The following is a 12,757-nucleotide window of genomic DNA, read 5'->3' on the forward strand; positions in this document are numbered from 1 at the left end:
TACTAGTAGCATTAATAAACAATCTCCTATTCCTTCCTTACAAGCCAGTCCTGACTCTTTTTTTACGGCACGGGATGTTCCAACTGTGTAATTCAGGTCTCAATGTCAATCCAAGGGACTGAGTTACTTGGCTCTATAGAGTTTAGATTTGGCTAATTGTAGAGAGAGGAGACAGCAACAAGGACAAGAACCAAGTCTAAACCTGGGTATGTTCAGGATTCAGCATGCCCACAGTTTGGATCAGGAGCATCCATTCACCTCCATTTCTACAGTAGAACTGGAGTCTGTTTTAGAGAAGAATTAACAGTTACAAATACAGAAGATCTAGTATTAATATCTCCTATTACGTTTATCCATCCATTTCAGACTGATTTTGTTTATAACACTATCACCAAATAATTTTGGAAGCTTTTATTCTAGTGATTGCAGAGCATTCCTTTCCTCTTATGAAAACATTAGTAGTTCAGTGACAAATTTCTGTCTTTGGGGTGTAGTATATAACTTGGATATAAATTTTGGCTGAGGGCTAAAAGTAACTAAGAAGAGTGTGAATGAAATTTTCCAAGAGATGACCCTTCTTAATTCCCCTCAATTACTGTGAACAACTTAGATACTAAATTTTGAAAAAACACAGGCAAATATGTGCTAAAAGGCTAAAAAATACATTGCAAAGTACTGATCCTTCCAATACAGGCTTTAGAAAAGTTTAGTACAAGAAATTAGCTTTAAACCAGTAAATAAATACTGCCTTTTGTTTTGTTTTGTTTTGTCTCAGAAAGGTGGAAGGGGTGGCCGAATCACAGTTCAAAACCTGACAAAATCAACTCCACCATTCCTTTTATGTTAATAAAATAAACATGGTTTAACTGTTCTATCCTCTTGGTGATAGCTTCAAAATAATGATTCCTTGAGGAATTCATTGCCTCTAAACACAACACCTCCTTGACTTTGCATATTATTAGATTTCTCTGAGTGTCAGTCATAGTAACAATATGTGCCAGCTACTGTCCTTTTCCTCACGAGTGACTGTCTTCCTTCTGGCTATATATAACTTCTAGCGTGTTTGAGGAATCTGGGGAATGAAAAATCTCCGGCAGATTAATTTGCACAGGTCTGTAGCAGAAGCTTGAGACTTATCCCTGCATTTCCTAATTAATGGAAACACAGGTTTGGAAACACTATATTTTTGGCCTCTATATAGTATGTTACACCTAGAATCCATCTAGACCATGGCTCCTGGACATCTGCTTTAGTAGCAGTGTTCATGTGATCCTCCATCCTCTTCAAAATTATTCATTTCCACTCCTCCACCATCCCCCTTATTGGTGCCAGAGACTTGTTGGTTTAGAAACTCTTATTTGAACAAACCTCAGGTGGTATCACTTTATTCTTAAGGAACAATTATTCAGAATGGGGTTATATAACTCAGCTATAAACATGACAAGGTGAACTGATCAGAGAATGGAACCAGGTTTTAAATAGGGCTATTTTAAACCTAAATCAGTTCCCTGATCTGATCCACCAATATAACTAACAAGAGGAATGAGACAAAAATGAGGGGACAGGTGGTATCAAAGCTGGCACTAGCATCAAGAGAAAAGTCCATGGATGTCTCAAATTCTCTTTTTATGCCTACAGCCTTCTACCGAGCTGCTTTATGCCAGTCTTGATTCCTTTTTCTCACCTGCTTATGGAGCATTTTGACTTCTCTGTAGACCATGAAATAAATCTAAGTGCAGCTTTCCAAGCAAGAACAAGGAGAAGTCAAGGAGTCAAACTTTTGCCACTGACACTGGGTTCAGATGATAATGTGATGATCAGGAGTAGCGTTACGCCTCCTCCTATGCCCAGCACGGCCCCAGTGGGCCATCCCTCTGGCTGCCAGTGATCATGAACTGGATAAAGTAGATGGGAAGGACTCCAGAGCATATCTCAGGCTCTAGCACTTCAGTACAGTTCAAGTGAAGGATTCACACTGCCTAAGTTTAGACTGCTTGTATAGTGAATGGCTCCCTCATTTAGGCACTCTCCATCACTCTCTGGAGGTCCCATTGGCTGTATATGATGCCTGCAATTTTATATTAGGCCCATAAGCTAGATGAATACAGTCGGACAGTGTGAATGCTCCATATATGTCTTTGTGCTTACCTTGTTTTTGTCACTTTGAAGGCTAAATGAAATTAACAGAGATGCACATACACATGCACTCTAACATTGCAGATGTTTCAAATCCCCAAAAAGCTATTTACAAATGTGTATTCACAAAAACCATCAAACAGCAGTATGTAATAAATTGTTCTGAACAAGAAAATCTTCACTTATTTGTTGAAAATTAGGGCTTTTTATTATTCTCTTATTGCAGTTTCTCATATCATCACTGGACATTTGAAATTTCACCTGGACACCAAATTTCATCTGGACACCATACAAGGATGATTTCCATCTTCCTTACATTAATTCTGTACTTTGTCATATACAGAGTTCATCTGGATCCCAGTGTGAATTTTGTACCTTAGACCTCTCTCTGTCAAGACTGCAGACATTGCAGATGAATCCACAGGTGTTAAGATTTCCAGACCACTCCAGCAGAATGTTACAATTCCAAAATTCTTATTCTTTTTTTCCTCAGTCAAAACTCTCATTAATTGAGTAGAGCAAGGATACGTACCTCTGAGCTTGGCCCTCTGTAAATACACTCTTTATTTTCTTTTTCTTCAAAGATGCAGTAGGAAAACCAGCTTCTTAAACAGCTGGGGAAGGCCAACAGTTTCAGCAACCATGATTATGAAATGCAACAGTCGGAGGCTCTTACCTGTGGGATAGTGGGGTCCACACCCACCATAGCTTTAGAAACCGCACTAAAATCTTTCTTTGTCATTCTGTCTTAACAGTATCAAGCAGGAGCAGCTTAACACAACAGAGCTAGCTTGTGACAAAGAGGTGCCATGTAACAAACTTCCACAGATTTTGTTGTTTTGTTTATTAATGCTTTAATGCAATACAGAGTTCATGCTTTCTGTACCTGCGCAGCAGTCCTTAGTGAGGATTTTGCTGGGTATCCCCAAAGTCAGACACAGGCGTGTGGCAACTTGGGCTGAGCACCAAAAAGGAGGGCATAGGAGAATGTTACAAGGTCTTTAAATGTTAATGGTCATTTTTTCTGTTTTCCAATGTGTAACTCATCTTGTTAGTACAATCTCAGTAATGAATAACCTAGACTGTTTTTGTTTTGTATACTTGCAGGCATACACACTCTGAATCTACTGCAAAATTTTCTGTTGTGATTCCACAAGCTAAAAAGCATTAGAGCCAGCACTGATACCAGCAGAGAAGGGAAGGAAGCACAGCTTATTTTTTAACAGTGATGTTAAGCAAATTATTAATTAGAATTTGTTATGATCAGCTTCATTCCAGAACCCTAAAACTTTACTGAAGACGTATTAGAAGTCTGTCCTTTTTAAAATATTTTCTCCTGTAAGACATACATTCATGCGGAATGCAAATGTGCATTTACGGTTTGCAGCCTTTCAATAAATAAGTGGCCACTACAACTAAAAATTAACAACATGGAGAAAGCAACAGACATGAACCCAGTTTCTAAGAAAACAAAAGGAATTTTCCTGCTATGAGGATGTAACACACAAACATATTTGAACAGAACATCTGTTGTGTATAATCTGATAGTAGTTTCGTTTTTGTGGTACACAAAGAGACCACAAAACACAAGCAGATGCGTGGTTAAAGGCTGTGCACAGGATGATACCCATCCTGTTCTATACTCTCTTGTTAGACAGAAGAATAAAACCTTGCTCCTGCCAGAGCCTGGAGTCACTGTCAGTCCACATAGAATCACAGAATCGCTGAGGTTGGAAGGGACCTCTGGAGATCATCTAGTCCAACCCCCCTGCTCAAGCAGGGTCACCTAGAGCACATTGCACAGGATTGCATCCAGGCACGTTTTGAATATCTCCAGAGAAGGAGACTCCACAACCTCTCCGGGCAACCTGTTCCAGTGCTCTGTCACCCTCACAGTGAAAAAGTATTTATTTCCTCATGTTCAGATGGAAGCGTCTGTGTTTCAGTTTGTGCCTGTTGCCTCGCGTCCTGTCGCTCGGCACCACTGAAAAGAGTCTGGTCCCATTTGGACAGCCAAACCCTAGGGCTTGTTTTATGGAGTACTAGCCTTGTATCAGTCAACCTGAGCCTTTGTCCTTGTGAAATCATGTCAAAAAGTGCTTGGGCTAGGGACAGATGTTCTTTGTTCCAAAACAGATGCGTCCTTGCTTTGTCCACTTTCTTTCATGGTCTCCTGGCTGGAACTGCAATGGCATCCTGTCCCCTAACATACTGTGTCTGATATCTGCTGTAGCTGTAAAGGGGACATTCTTGCCCAGATTTATAGCAGCTGCGTAAGTTGTAAGAGCACTGCTGCCACACAAACTGTCGGGATTCATACACTGCTGCGGGTGTACGTGGGCACAAGAGGGGGTGTTTACCTCTGCGTCTGTGTTTCCTGACTGCAAGAGGTGCCAAGTCAGTGAATGCCTGTGATTCAAACCAGTGACATTAGCATGAAGGATATAAAGCAGCAAGACGTGGGGAAGCATTAGAATCACTATAGCTGAGTCAGCAAGCCCCAGCCACTCTTGTACCAGTTTATCTTTCAGCACTCTGTGCAAAAAGACCATTATACCACACTTGCTCAGTAAATTAGAAAAGTGCATTCAAATGGCCTCCATTCTCCAAAAGCAGAACAAAGTATCTTAGTTTACAGCTCTAAGCTAGCTATTTCTTCTCTGTTCTTGGCAAGGCAGAACTTCATTTAAAATTCATCCTTTACGGGCCCTCCAAGATATTCTTAGAGAACTCATCAATGGAGACAAAAAAAAATAAATTCAATTCTACTTCCCAATAGACTTCAGTTTTTTTACCGTCATTTGGAAACAAACTCTCCCTCACAACTCTTAAAAAATCCCTATCCAATGGCAAGTGTGGAATCACTATGGCTGTGTCTAACCTTACTTTCAGCATATTGCAGCATGCTGTCTTGTCCAGATTTTCTACCTTTTGTAGATTGTCTCCCTACTTTATCTTTTGTGTCAGCATTAAGTGCTATGACAACTGAAAAACGAGCCAGCTCAGGGAGCTAAAAATCAATCTTTTCCCTTTTTGCTAAATTGTTTTTTTTGGCCATATCAACCCCGTGAACCACTCCACTGCCTGGTAACAGAAGTACCTGGGGTGGGAAGGAGCATGATCTGCTGGCTGGCTGGATTCAGACTGGCTTCAGCCACTGTGAAACTGCATCTTCCTTCAAGAAAGGAGATCTCAGTCAAGGCATGATTCACACAGTGACCTGGAAGGATTAAGAAAGATGTGGTGAGTGATAGCAGTAAAGACCTGGGGCAGAAAAAAGGGGGAAGGAAGAGCAAGACTTAGTGAACTAAGGTGTTGTGGTTCCTGAGCTCTGCTGTGTGGCCAACCCACTTGGTGGGGCATGCAGTGTCTCTCTTTTTCACACACACAGTGAGTCAGTTCCTCATGGCTGAGAACTGAGCTTTCTAATTTCTAAACTCTGTCTGCTGTGGCAAGGACTTGCTAGACACACCTTTTGCATGGAGTTTAGGAAGCTCTAGGCATCACATGGTCTGTGCATCCAGTTATAGTCACATCTCTGAAGCTCAAATAGATAAATATCTAAAGACACCTGGAGGAAGAAGAGCTCCCTGCGTAAGGTGGGACAGCTAAATGCTCATGGAACTGAAGGGAGAGGATCTGAGTCTGGCCTGAAAGAGCAGGGAGAAAATACCACCATTTTCATAGAGAAAATATCCTAATGTATTTCCAATCATTGCAGCCCTGGAGTTGAAAACTGTGGAGTGATTTGAAAAGTGTCAAGAAAAAAAGAAAAAAAAAAAGACCCATCCTTGATCTCTACTGTTTTCTTCCTGAAGCACATATGGTAGTTCTGCTTTTGATGTTTGGTATCGCATCTTTAGCTCTTAGGGAAGCTTTCTGTAGATTGTGGTATGCGAGGGCAAGTGACGACAATGTTCTCTGGCCCTCATGGCATCTGAAATAACTTCTGTCTTGGAAAAAAAAACATTAGGTTGAAGTGCTCATACTTCATCAGAGACCTGACTTACATGGCAAATTCTTTGGATCTTCCTACTTGTAATGGTGACAACAGGAGTTTCAAAATTACAGAATCACAGAACGGTTGAGGTTGGAAGGGACCTCAGGAGATCATCTAAGTCCAACCCCCCTGCTCAAGCAGGGTCACCTAGAGCACATTGCACAGGATCACATCCAGGCGGGTTTTGAATATCTCCAGAGAAGGAGCCTCCACAACCTCTCTGGGCAACCTGTTCCAGTGCTCTGTCACCCTCACAGTGAAGAAGTTTTTCCTCATGTTCAGATGGAACTGTCTGTGTTTCAGTTTGTGCCCGTTGCCTCGCGTCCTGTCGCTGGGCACCACTGAAAAGAGCCTGGCTCCATCCTCTCTACACCCTCCCTTCAGATACCTATACACATTGATAAGATCCCCCCTCGTCTTCTCTTCTACAGGCTGAACAGGCCCAGCTCTCTCAGCCTTTCCTCATAAGAGAGATGTTCTACTCCCTTCAACATCTTAGCAGCGCTTTGCTGGACTCGCTCCAGTAGCTCCACGTCTCTTTTGTACTGGAAGCCCAGAACTGGACACAGTACTCCAGATGTGGCCTCACCAGGGCTGAGTAGAGGGGGAGAATCACCTCCCTCGACCTGCTGGCAACACTCTTCCTGATGCACCCCAGGATACCATTGGCCTTCTTGGCCACAAGGGCACATTGCTGCCTCATGCTTAACTTGGTGTCCACCAGCACTCCCAGGTCCTTCTCAGCAGAGCTGCTTTCCAGCAGGTCAACCCCCAACCTGTACTGGTGCTTGGGGTTATTCCTCCCCAGGTGCAGGACCCTGCACTTGCCTTTGTTGAACTTCATGAGGTTCCTCTCCGCCCACCTCTCCAGCCTGTCCAGGTCTCTCTGAAAGGCAGCACAGCCCTCTGGTGTATCAGCCACTCCTCCCAGTTTTGTATCGTCAGCAAACTTGCTGAGAGTGCACTCTGTCCCTTCATCCAGGTCATTGATGAAGAAGYTGAACAAKACYRGACCCAGTACTGACCCCTGGGGGACACCGCTAGCTACAGGCCTCCAACTAGACTGCGCCGCTGATCACAACCCTCTGAGCTCTGCCCTTCAGCCAGCTTTCAATCCACCTCACTCTCTGCTCCTCTAGCCCATACTTCATCAGCTTGCCTATGAGGATGTGGGAGACAGCGTCAGAAGCCTGCTGAAGTCAAGGTAGACAACATCCACTGCTCTCCCCTCATCTACCCAGCCAGTCATCCCATCAGAGAAGGCTATCAGATTGGTTAAGCATGATTTCCTCTTTGTGAAGCCATGCTGACTACTGTTGATCACCTTCTTACTCTTCATATGCTTGGAAATGGTGTCCAGGATGAGCTGCTCCATCACCTTTCCAGGGATCGAGTTGAGGCTGACTGGCCTGTAGTTCCCTGGGTCTTCCTTCCTCCCCTTTTTGAAGACTGGAGTGACATGTGCTTTCTTCCAGTCCTCAGAAACCTCTCCTGTTCTCCATGACCTTTCAAAGATGATGGAGAGTGGTTTAGCAAGAACGTCTGCCAGCTCCCTCAGCACTCGTGGGTGCATCCCATCAGGGCCCATGGACTTGTGGATGTCCAGTTTGCCTAAATGATCTCTAATCCGATCCTCCTCCACCAGGGAAAAGTCTTCCTTTCTCCAGACTTTCTTCCTGGTCTCCAGGGTCTGGGATTCCTCAGGGCTGGTCTTACCGGTAAAGACTGAAGCAAAGGTGGCATTCAGTATCTCTGCCTTCTCTGTATCCTTCAGCACCATGGCCCCTGCCCCATTCAGCAGTGGGCCCACATTTCCCCTAGTCTTCCTTCAGTAGCTAATATATTTAAAGAAGCCCTTCTTGCTGTCCTTGAAATCCCTTGCCAGTTGAAACTCCACATGTGCCTTGGCCTTTCTAGCCCCATCCCTGCATACTCGGACAACGACCCTATATTTCTCTCAAGTGGCCTGTCCCTGCTTCCACCTTCTGTACACTTCCTTCTTCTGTTTGAGTTTTGCCAGGAACTTCTTGTTCATCCATGCAGGTCTCCTGCCCCCTTTGCTCGACTTCTTGCTCCTTTGGACGCACTGTTCTTGAGCTTGGAGGAGGTGATCCTTGAATATCAACAAGCTTTCTTGGACCCCTCTTCCTTCTAGGGCCCTATCCCATGGGATTCTTCCAAGAAAGTCCCTGAAGAGGCCAAAGTTTGCTATCCTGAAGCCCAGGGTTGTGATCCTACTTTTTGCCCCGATTCCTCCTCACAGGATCCTGAACTCCAGCTCATGGTCACTGCAGTCAAGGCTGTCCCCAGCCTTCACATCTCCAGCCAGTCCTTCCTTGCTTGTTAGTACAAGGTCCAGCAGCACACCTCTCCTCGTTGGCTCCTCCATCACCTGTGTCAGAAAGTTATCATCAGTGCTTTCCAGGAACCTCCTGGATTGCTTGTGCCTTGCTGTGCTGTTCCTCCAGCAGATATCAGGGTGGTTAAAGATCTCCATGAGAACCACGGCCTGTGACCGTAAGACTACTTCCAGCTGTCTGTAGAAGGCAAAAAATTAAGTTTCCCACCATTTTCTGTAATAATCTTTCTCACTGAATTCAGAACTAGCTCCTGCCCCATCACAGTCATTGTACACTGCTTTTTTCTTCCAGCAACTGAAGACAAGAGGAACATGTATCATTATCCAACATCAGCCTGGAGATTAGGGCCAGCAGATTAAACATAAAAAATCGGGCTTCTCTCTCTTCCTCTGGCATGGACCAAAGCTTCATATCCCTCCCCCATAACTACCCATCTCCCAAAGATTATCTTTAATATACAACTTCTTTCAAGCAGACTAATCTCCACCACTGCTTAGACTGTATAATACAGTCTTCAAACAACAAGTGCAAATAGGACATTTGTATGTTCTCTCTTCATCCCTCCTACGTGAACGGCCAAGAGACCAGCAGCAAATAGAGACTTAGGGCTTGGATTTGATTTATATGCTGCAATAAAATGGCTATCCAAAATGTAATAATATGAAAGGAAAAGGATTCCTTGTGTAGACTCCCCAAGCATTTCCTCAGAGATCCTCTTGGAAACTCAGGACAAATAATTTCCTCTTCAGACAAAGGATTTTCCATCTTTTCTCAATTACCTGTTGCAGTGGCTTTTCCTTAGCTTGCTACTTGGACTCCTGTTTTCGGACACAATCTCTTTCTTTGAAAAGCCCTCAGAGGGCCTTTGGTGCCGCTGACATTGACTGCCATGGGAAAACCTGTCAGTGCAAAGGAAGAGGAGGTGATGTTTACAATAAAAAACAATTGGGTGTCTCTTAGCCAACAAGAAGTAAGGTCCAAGGGTCACAGATGCCCTGCTCTGTTGCCTATTGTGAATGAAAACTAAAAATCCCCTCAAGACAGCAGTTGCTATAACCTTGTACTTCAGGGTCTTTGCTGCTGTTTCAAGGATTTTTTTAATTCTTATTTTTCTGGCCACAACTTACATGTGTTTTTCCTGAAGTTGGTGGATGGTCAATTAACCAGACTTTGGGAAGTCAGCAATTTTTTGTTTGCAAGCATTCATGCAAATCTTAGTCTGCCTTGAGTCTGAGTTGATTTGCAAAAACACTACTAAAACAAACATAATTATAACACTGCCTGGTCCAGAGTCAATTGTATATTCAGCTCTGGAAGTCCTGCATGATTTTTAGGTAAAAGTATAAATCAGTCTAAATGCACTTCATGTTTGAAAGAGATCCGTCAACAGATGGGCCTGCTTTTGAGCCAAGGACTGATGCACTTAGACTGTGCTCACACTTCTCTCCTGCAAGCAGCAGCATCAGTTCAGTGAAAATATTCACAGAGTAAAAGTTGAACCCTGAACAGGAAAGCCTCAGAATTTAGTATTTTGGGTTAACACCACTTGGGTTCTGCGTTGATTGGTCAGGAGAAAACACCCTTCAAAGAGTTCCTACAACTGCTGCTTATTCCCCCATTTCCCCTACTCTTCACTCCACACTGTTCATCTTCAGCTGTGCTGTAATGCCTGTTTGCAGGGCCGAACTGCAAAACTGATCAGGGAATGGGTCCAGATTAAAAAGGAGTATGGAAATTTGGGGGAGAATTGGGAGTTATAACCCACATTTGTTCCCTTTTCTCATTTATAGTGGGATCCCACATACTGTTGTGTTAATTCAACAGAGTGGGCAGCATGGATGTGAGATCGGGTAACAAGGGCAGGCAGAAAGAGAGCCAGTATTGTTGCTGAGGACAACAGCTCATCAAACTGTGACACGAATGGGCAGTGCACTGCAACACAAGGACAGGAGCTCTTTAAGCCAGTTTTGCTGCTGAAGCACCCATCTGATCATGCCACACCACTGGTGAGCCTGAGAATCAATTTTAATCCCCCTGTGGGCCTTAGAAAGCAGATATAACATCTGCAACAGCTATATCTGCTAAAAGCAGACATAACATCACCTTTTATGATTAAATACTGATCTAAAGTTCACTGAATTCATTTGAAAGACTGACACTGAGTTCACTGCTTAGGGTCCAGACTTCAGATCTAATGTTTTAAATACTTTATCAATTTTTCCATTGGATACAAAGTACCGAGGAGGAAGCATGGAAAAAGATATAAAAAGAATAAAGAAACAGAGACAGACAGAAACAGCTGTACACTTTTGAAACAGGATGTTACTRTGAGATATAGTTTATAATAATTAGTTGATCAACATGCTAAGCAAGGGATTTTTTTTTTCATTTTGAACCAGTAGATGCACAGATGGAGTCTATAATAGAACTGGCATGTGTCTGGATTTTTTTTTTAAAGGTAGCGTAATTTTACAACCACTACTAACATTTGTGTGTTGATATAATGGTAAGTTTACTCAAACTTCAGAGAATTAACATGGTCATTGATGGGCTTCCTGCCCATCTGGTGACATTTAAATAACTGTCTCTGAAGCAGCAGGTAGTGGTTACAGCCAGATGCCAGACTGGGTAGATCCACAAACTGATCCTAAATAATAGTAATAACAGACAATCAGAAGTCATTAAAGAAATGTTATTTTCCTCAGCCTCACAGAAGCACAGTGATAGGTGACTTGATGAAGATCAAGCAAGAGATCCACTTTTGAGGCACAATTAGAAATGAGCTTTTCCGACTCCTGCTTCAGTGTGCTTTTTATATAGAATATGGCTTCCATGTGAAAGAGAGCATCAGGTACTATCCATTTAGGCCACATCTACCAAGCAGATTCAAGAGCATTTCCAAGCACAAGAAGAGCATCCTCTTGACCAGCTAATTATCAGAATGTCCTCTCTGTCACAAATTTAGCCTATTCCAGCCAGCACTTTCCTCAAACAGAGTTTTGCAGTTAAGATGACCTAAGGACACTTCCCAAGAGGTAGTTTGCCTGTGGCGACCCTATTTTGGAGATGAAGATAGTCTCCTAGCCCAGAAGTAGGTTGTTGTGCTCAGGAGACAGAGAGCTCAGGCTGTTCCCTGGCACAGGCCACTTTACAAAGGCTTCTTCTGATTCCCACTTCACAGCTTTATTAAGTGGCCATATTTTCTACGGGAAGTTTGAGGAGGGATCATTATCCCTTCGTGATTCATCTCTATCAGAGAGAAGTGAAAAAAATGAATCAAACAACACCAGCAGGAATAAAGTCTCAGAAAACAAAACATACATCAAAAAATGTTTATTCTGTCTCTCTCCGAGTACAGTGCATGCAGGACATTTTGTTCTGGGATTTCCACAAGGAAGCAATTAACTCTTGGAGATTAGCAAATAAATACAAGTCAAGATTTTAAAACCTGGATGTGTTAGAAATGATCAGCACTCAGGAACTCATACAAACATGCTTTCAAAACTCCTCTCCAGTGCTAACTTCAATTCAGCTAAATCCACCAGCTCACACTAAGTGCAGGGGGTCCTCTAAGCAATTCAACACCTTTCAAATACTTATTTAAAAGTCCAGCAATAGCCAGAAAAGCCTGTTCTTAAACTATGTCTCTATCAGAGACCTATACATAAAAAATGTTACATTAAAAGAAGCTATTCCAGCATTCAGTCACTTCTAAGACAGATCTAAGTTATTCTGTGAAAATATTAGGTGATGTGTCTGATCCCTGGAACACAACCCAGTTTTGATATATGATAATGTAACTGTATTTGACAATATTTTAAAAAGAAAGGCCTGTATAAGGCTAATCTGATCAATTCACCTCTATTTCATGATAAAATTGCAGAGTTTTAATGTCCTTTAACATCGCACAACTCTTAAAATCTCTGACATTTATCCTGACATCTAAAAGTGGTTCTTGACATCTGCTTTTAAAAACATGGCTCTCTGAGACAGGAAAGTAATAAAGTAAAAACATAGTAATAACTGAGAGCAACCACAATCCAATAATTTAACTAATAATCAAGAGCATCTTTGAAGGGCTTCCTAATTTGGTTGGTTTCTACCAGTCCCTGTTGTTTGTTTTTGGCAGCAATGTCACTGAATCAACAATCTTAAGAGCTGAGGCTAGTACAGGCAGCCACTGCATGACACCACACCAGGAAGAACATCACCACTCAAAAAGTTGCATAAATTCTGGGACAGCAAATGAAAAAAAAAAAAA

General features: G+C 42.6%; 1 long non-coding RNA gene across 2 annotated transcripts in view; it reads right to left on the reverse strand.

The window, feature by feature from the left end:
- The window catches only part of LOC112968055, a 40,469-nt gene that overhangs the window by 17,778 nt on the left and 9,934 nt on the right, over positions 1-12,757 (reverse strand). For both annotated transcript variants that reach the window (XR_003254198.1, XR_003254199.1), the window contains exons 3-5: positions 9,276-9,395; positions 5,237-5,356; positions 3,023-3,094 (exon numbers count right to left, since the gene is read on the reverse strand). This is a non-coding gene — a long non-coding RNA (uncharacterized LOC112968055). The remainder of the gene's footprint in view (positions 1-3,022; positions 3,095-5,236; positions 5,357-9,275; positions 9,396-12,757) is intronic.

The sequence above is a fragment of the Apteryx rowi genome, unplaced genomic scaffold (assembly GCF_003343035.1).
Source record: "Apteryx rowi isolate R43461 unplaced genomic scaffold, aptRow1 scaffold_3, whole genome shotgun sequence".
In the NCBI taxonomy this organism is placed as follows: domain Eukaryota; kingdom Metazoa; phylum Chordata; class Aves; order Apterygiformes; family Apterygidae; genus Apteryx; species Apteryx rowi.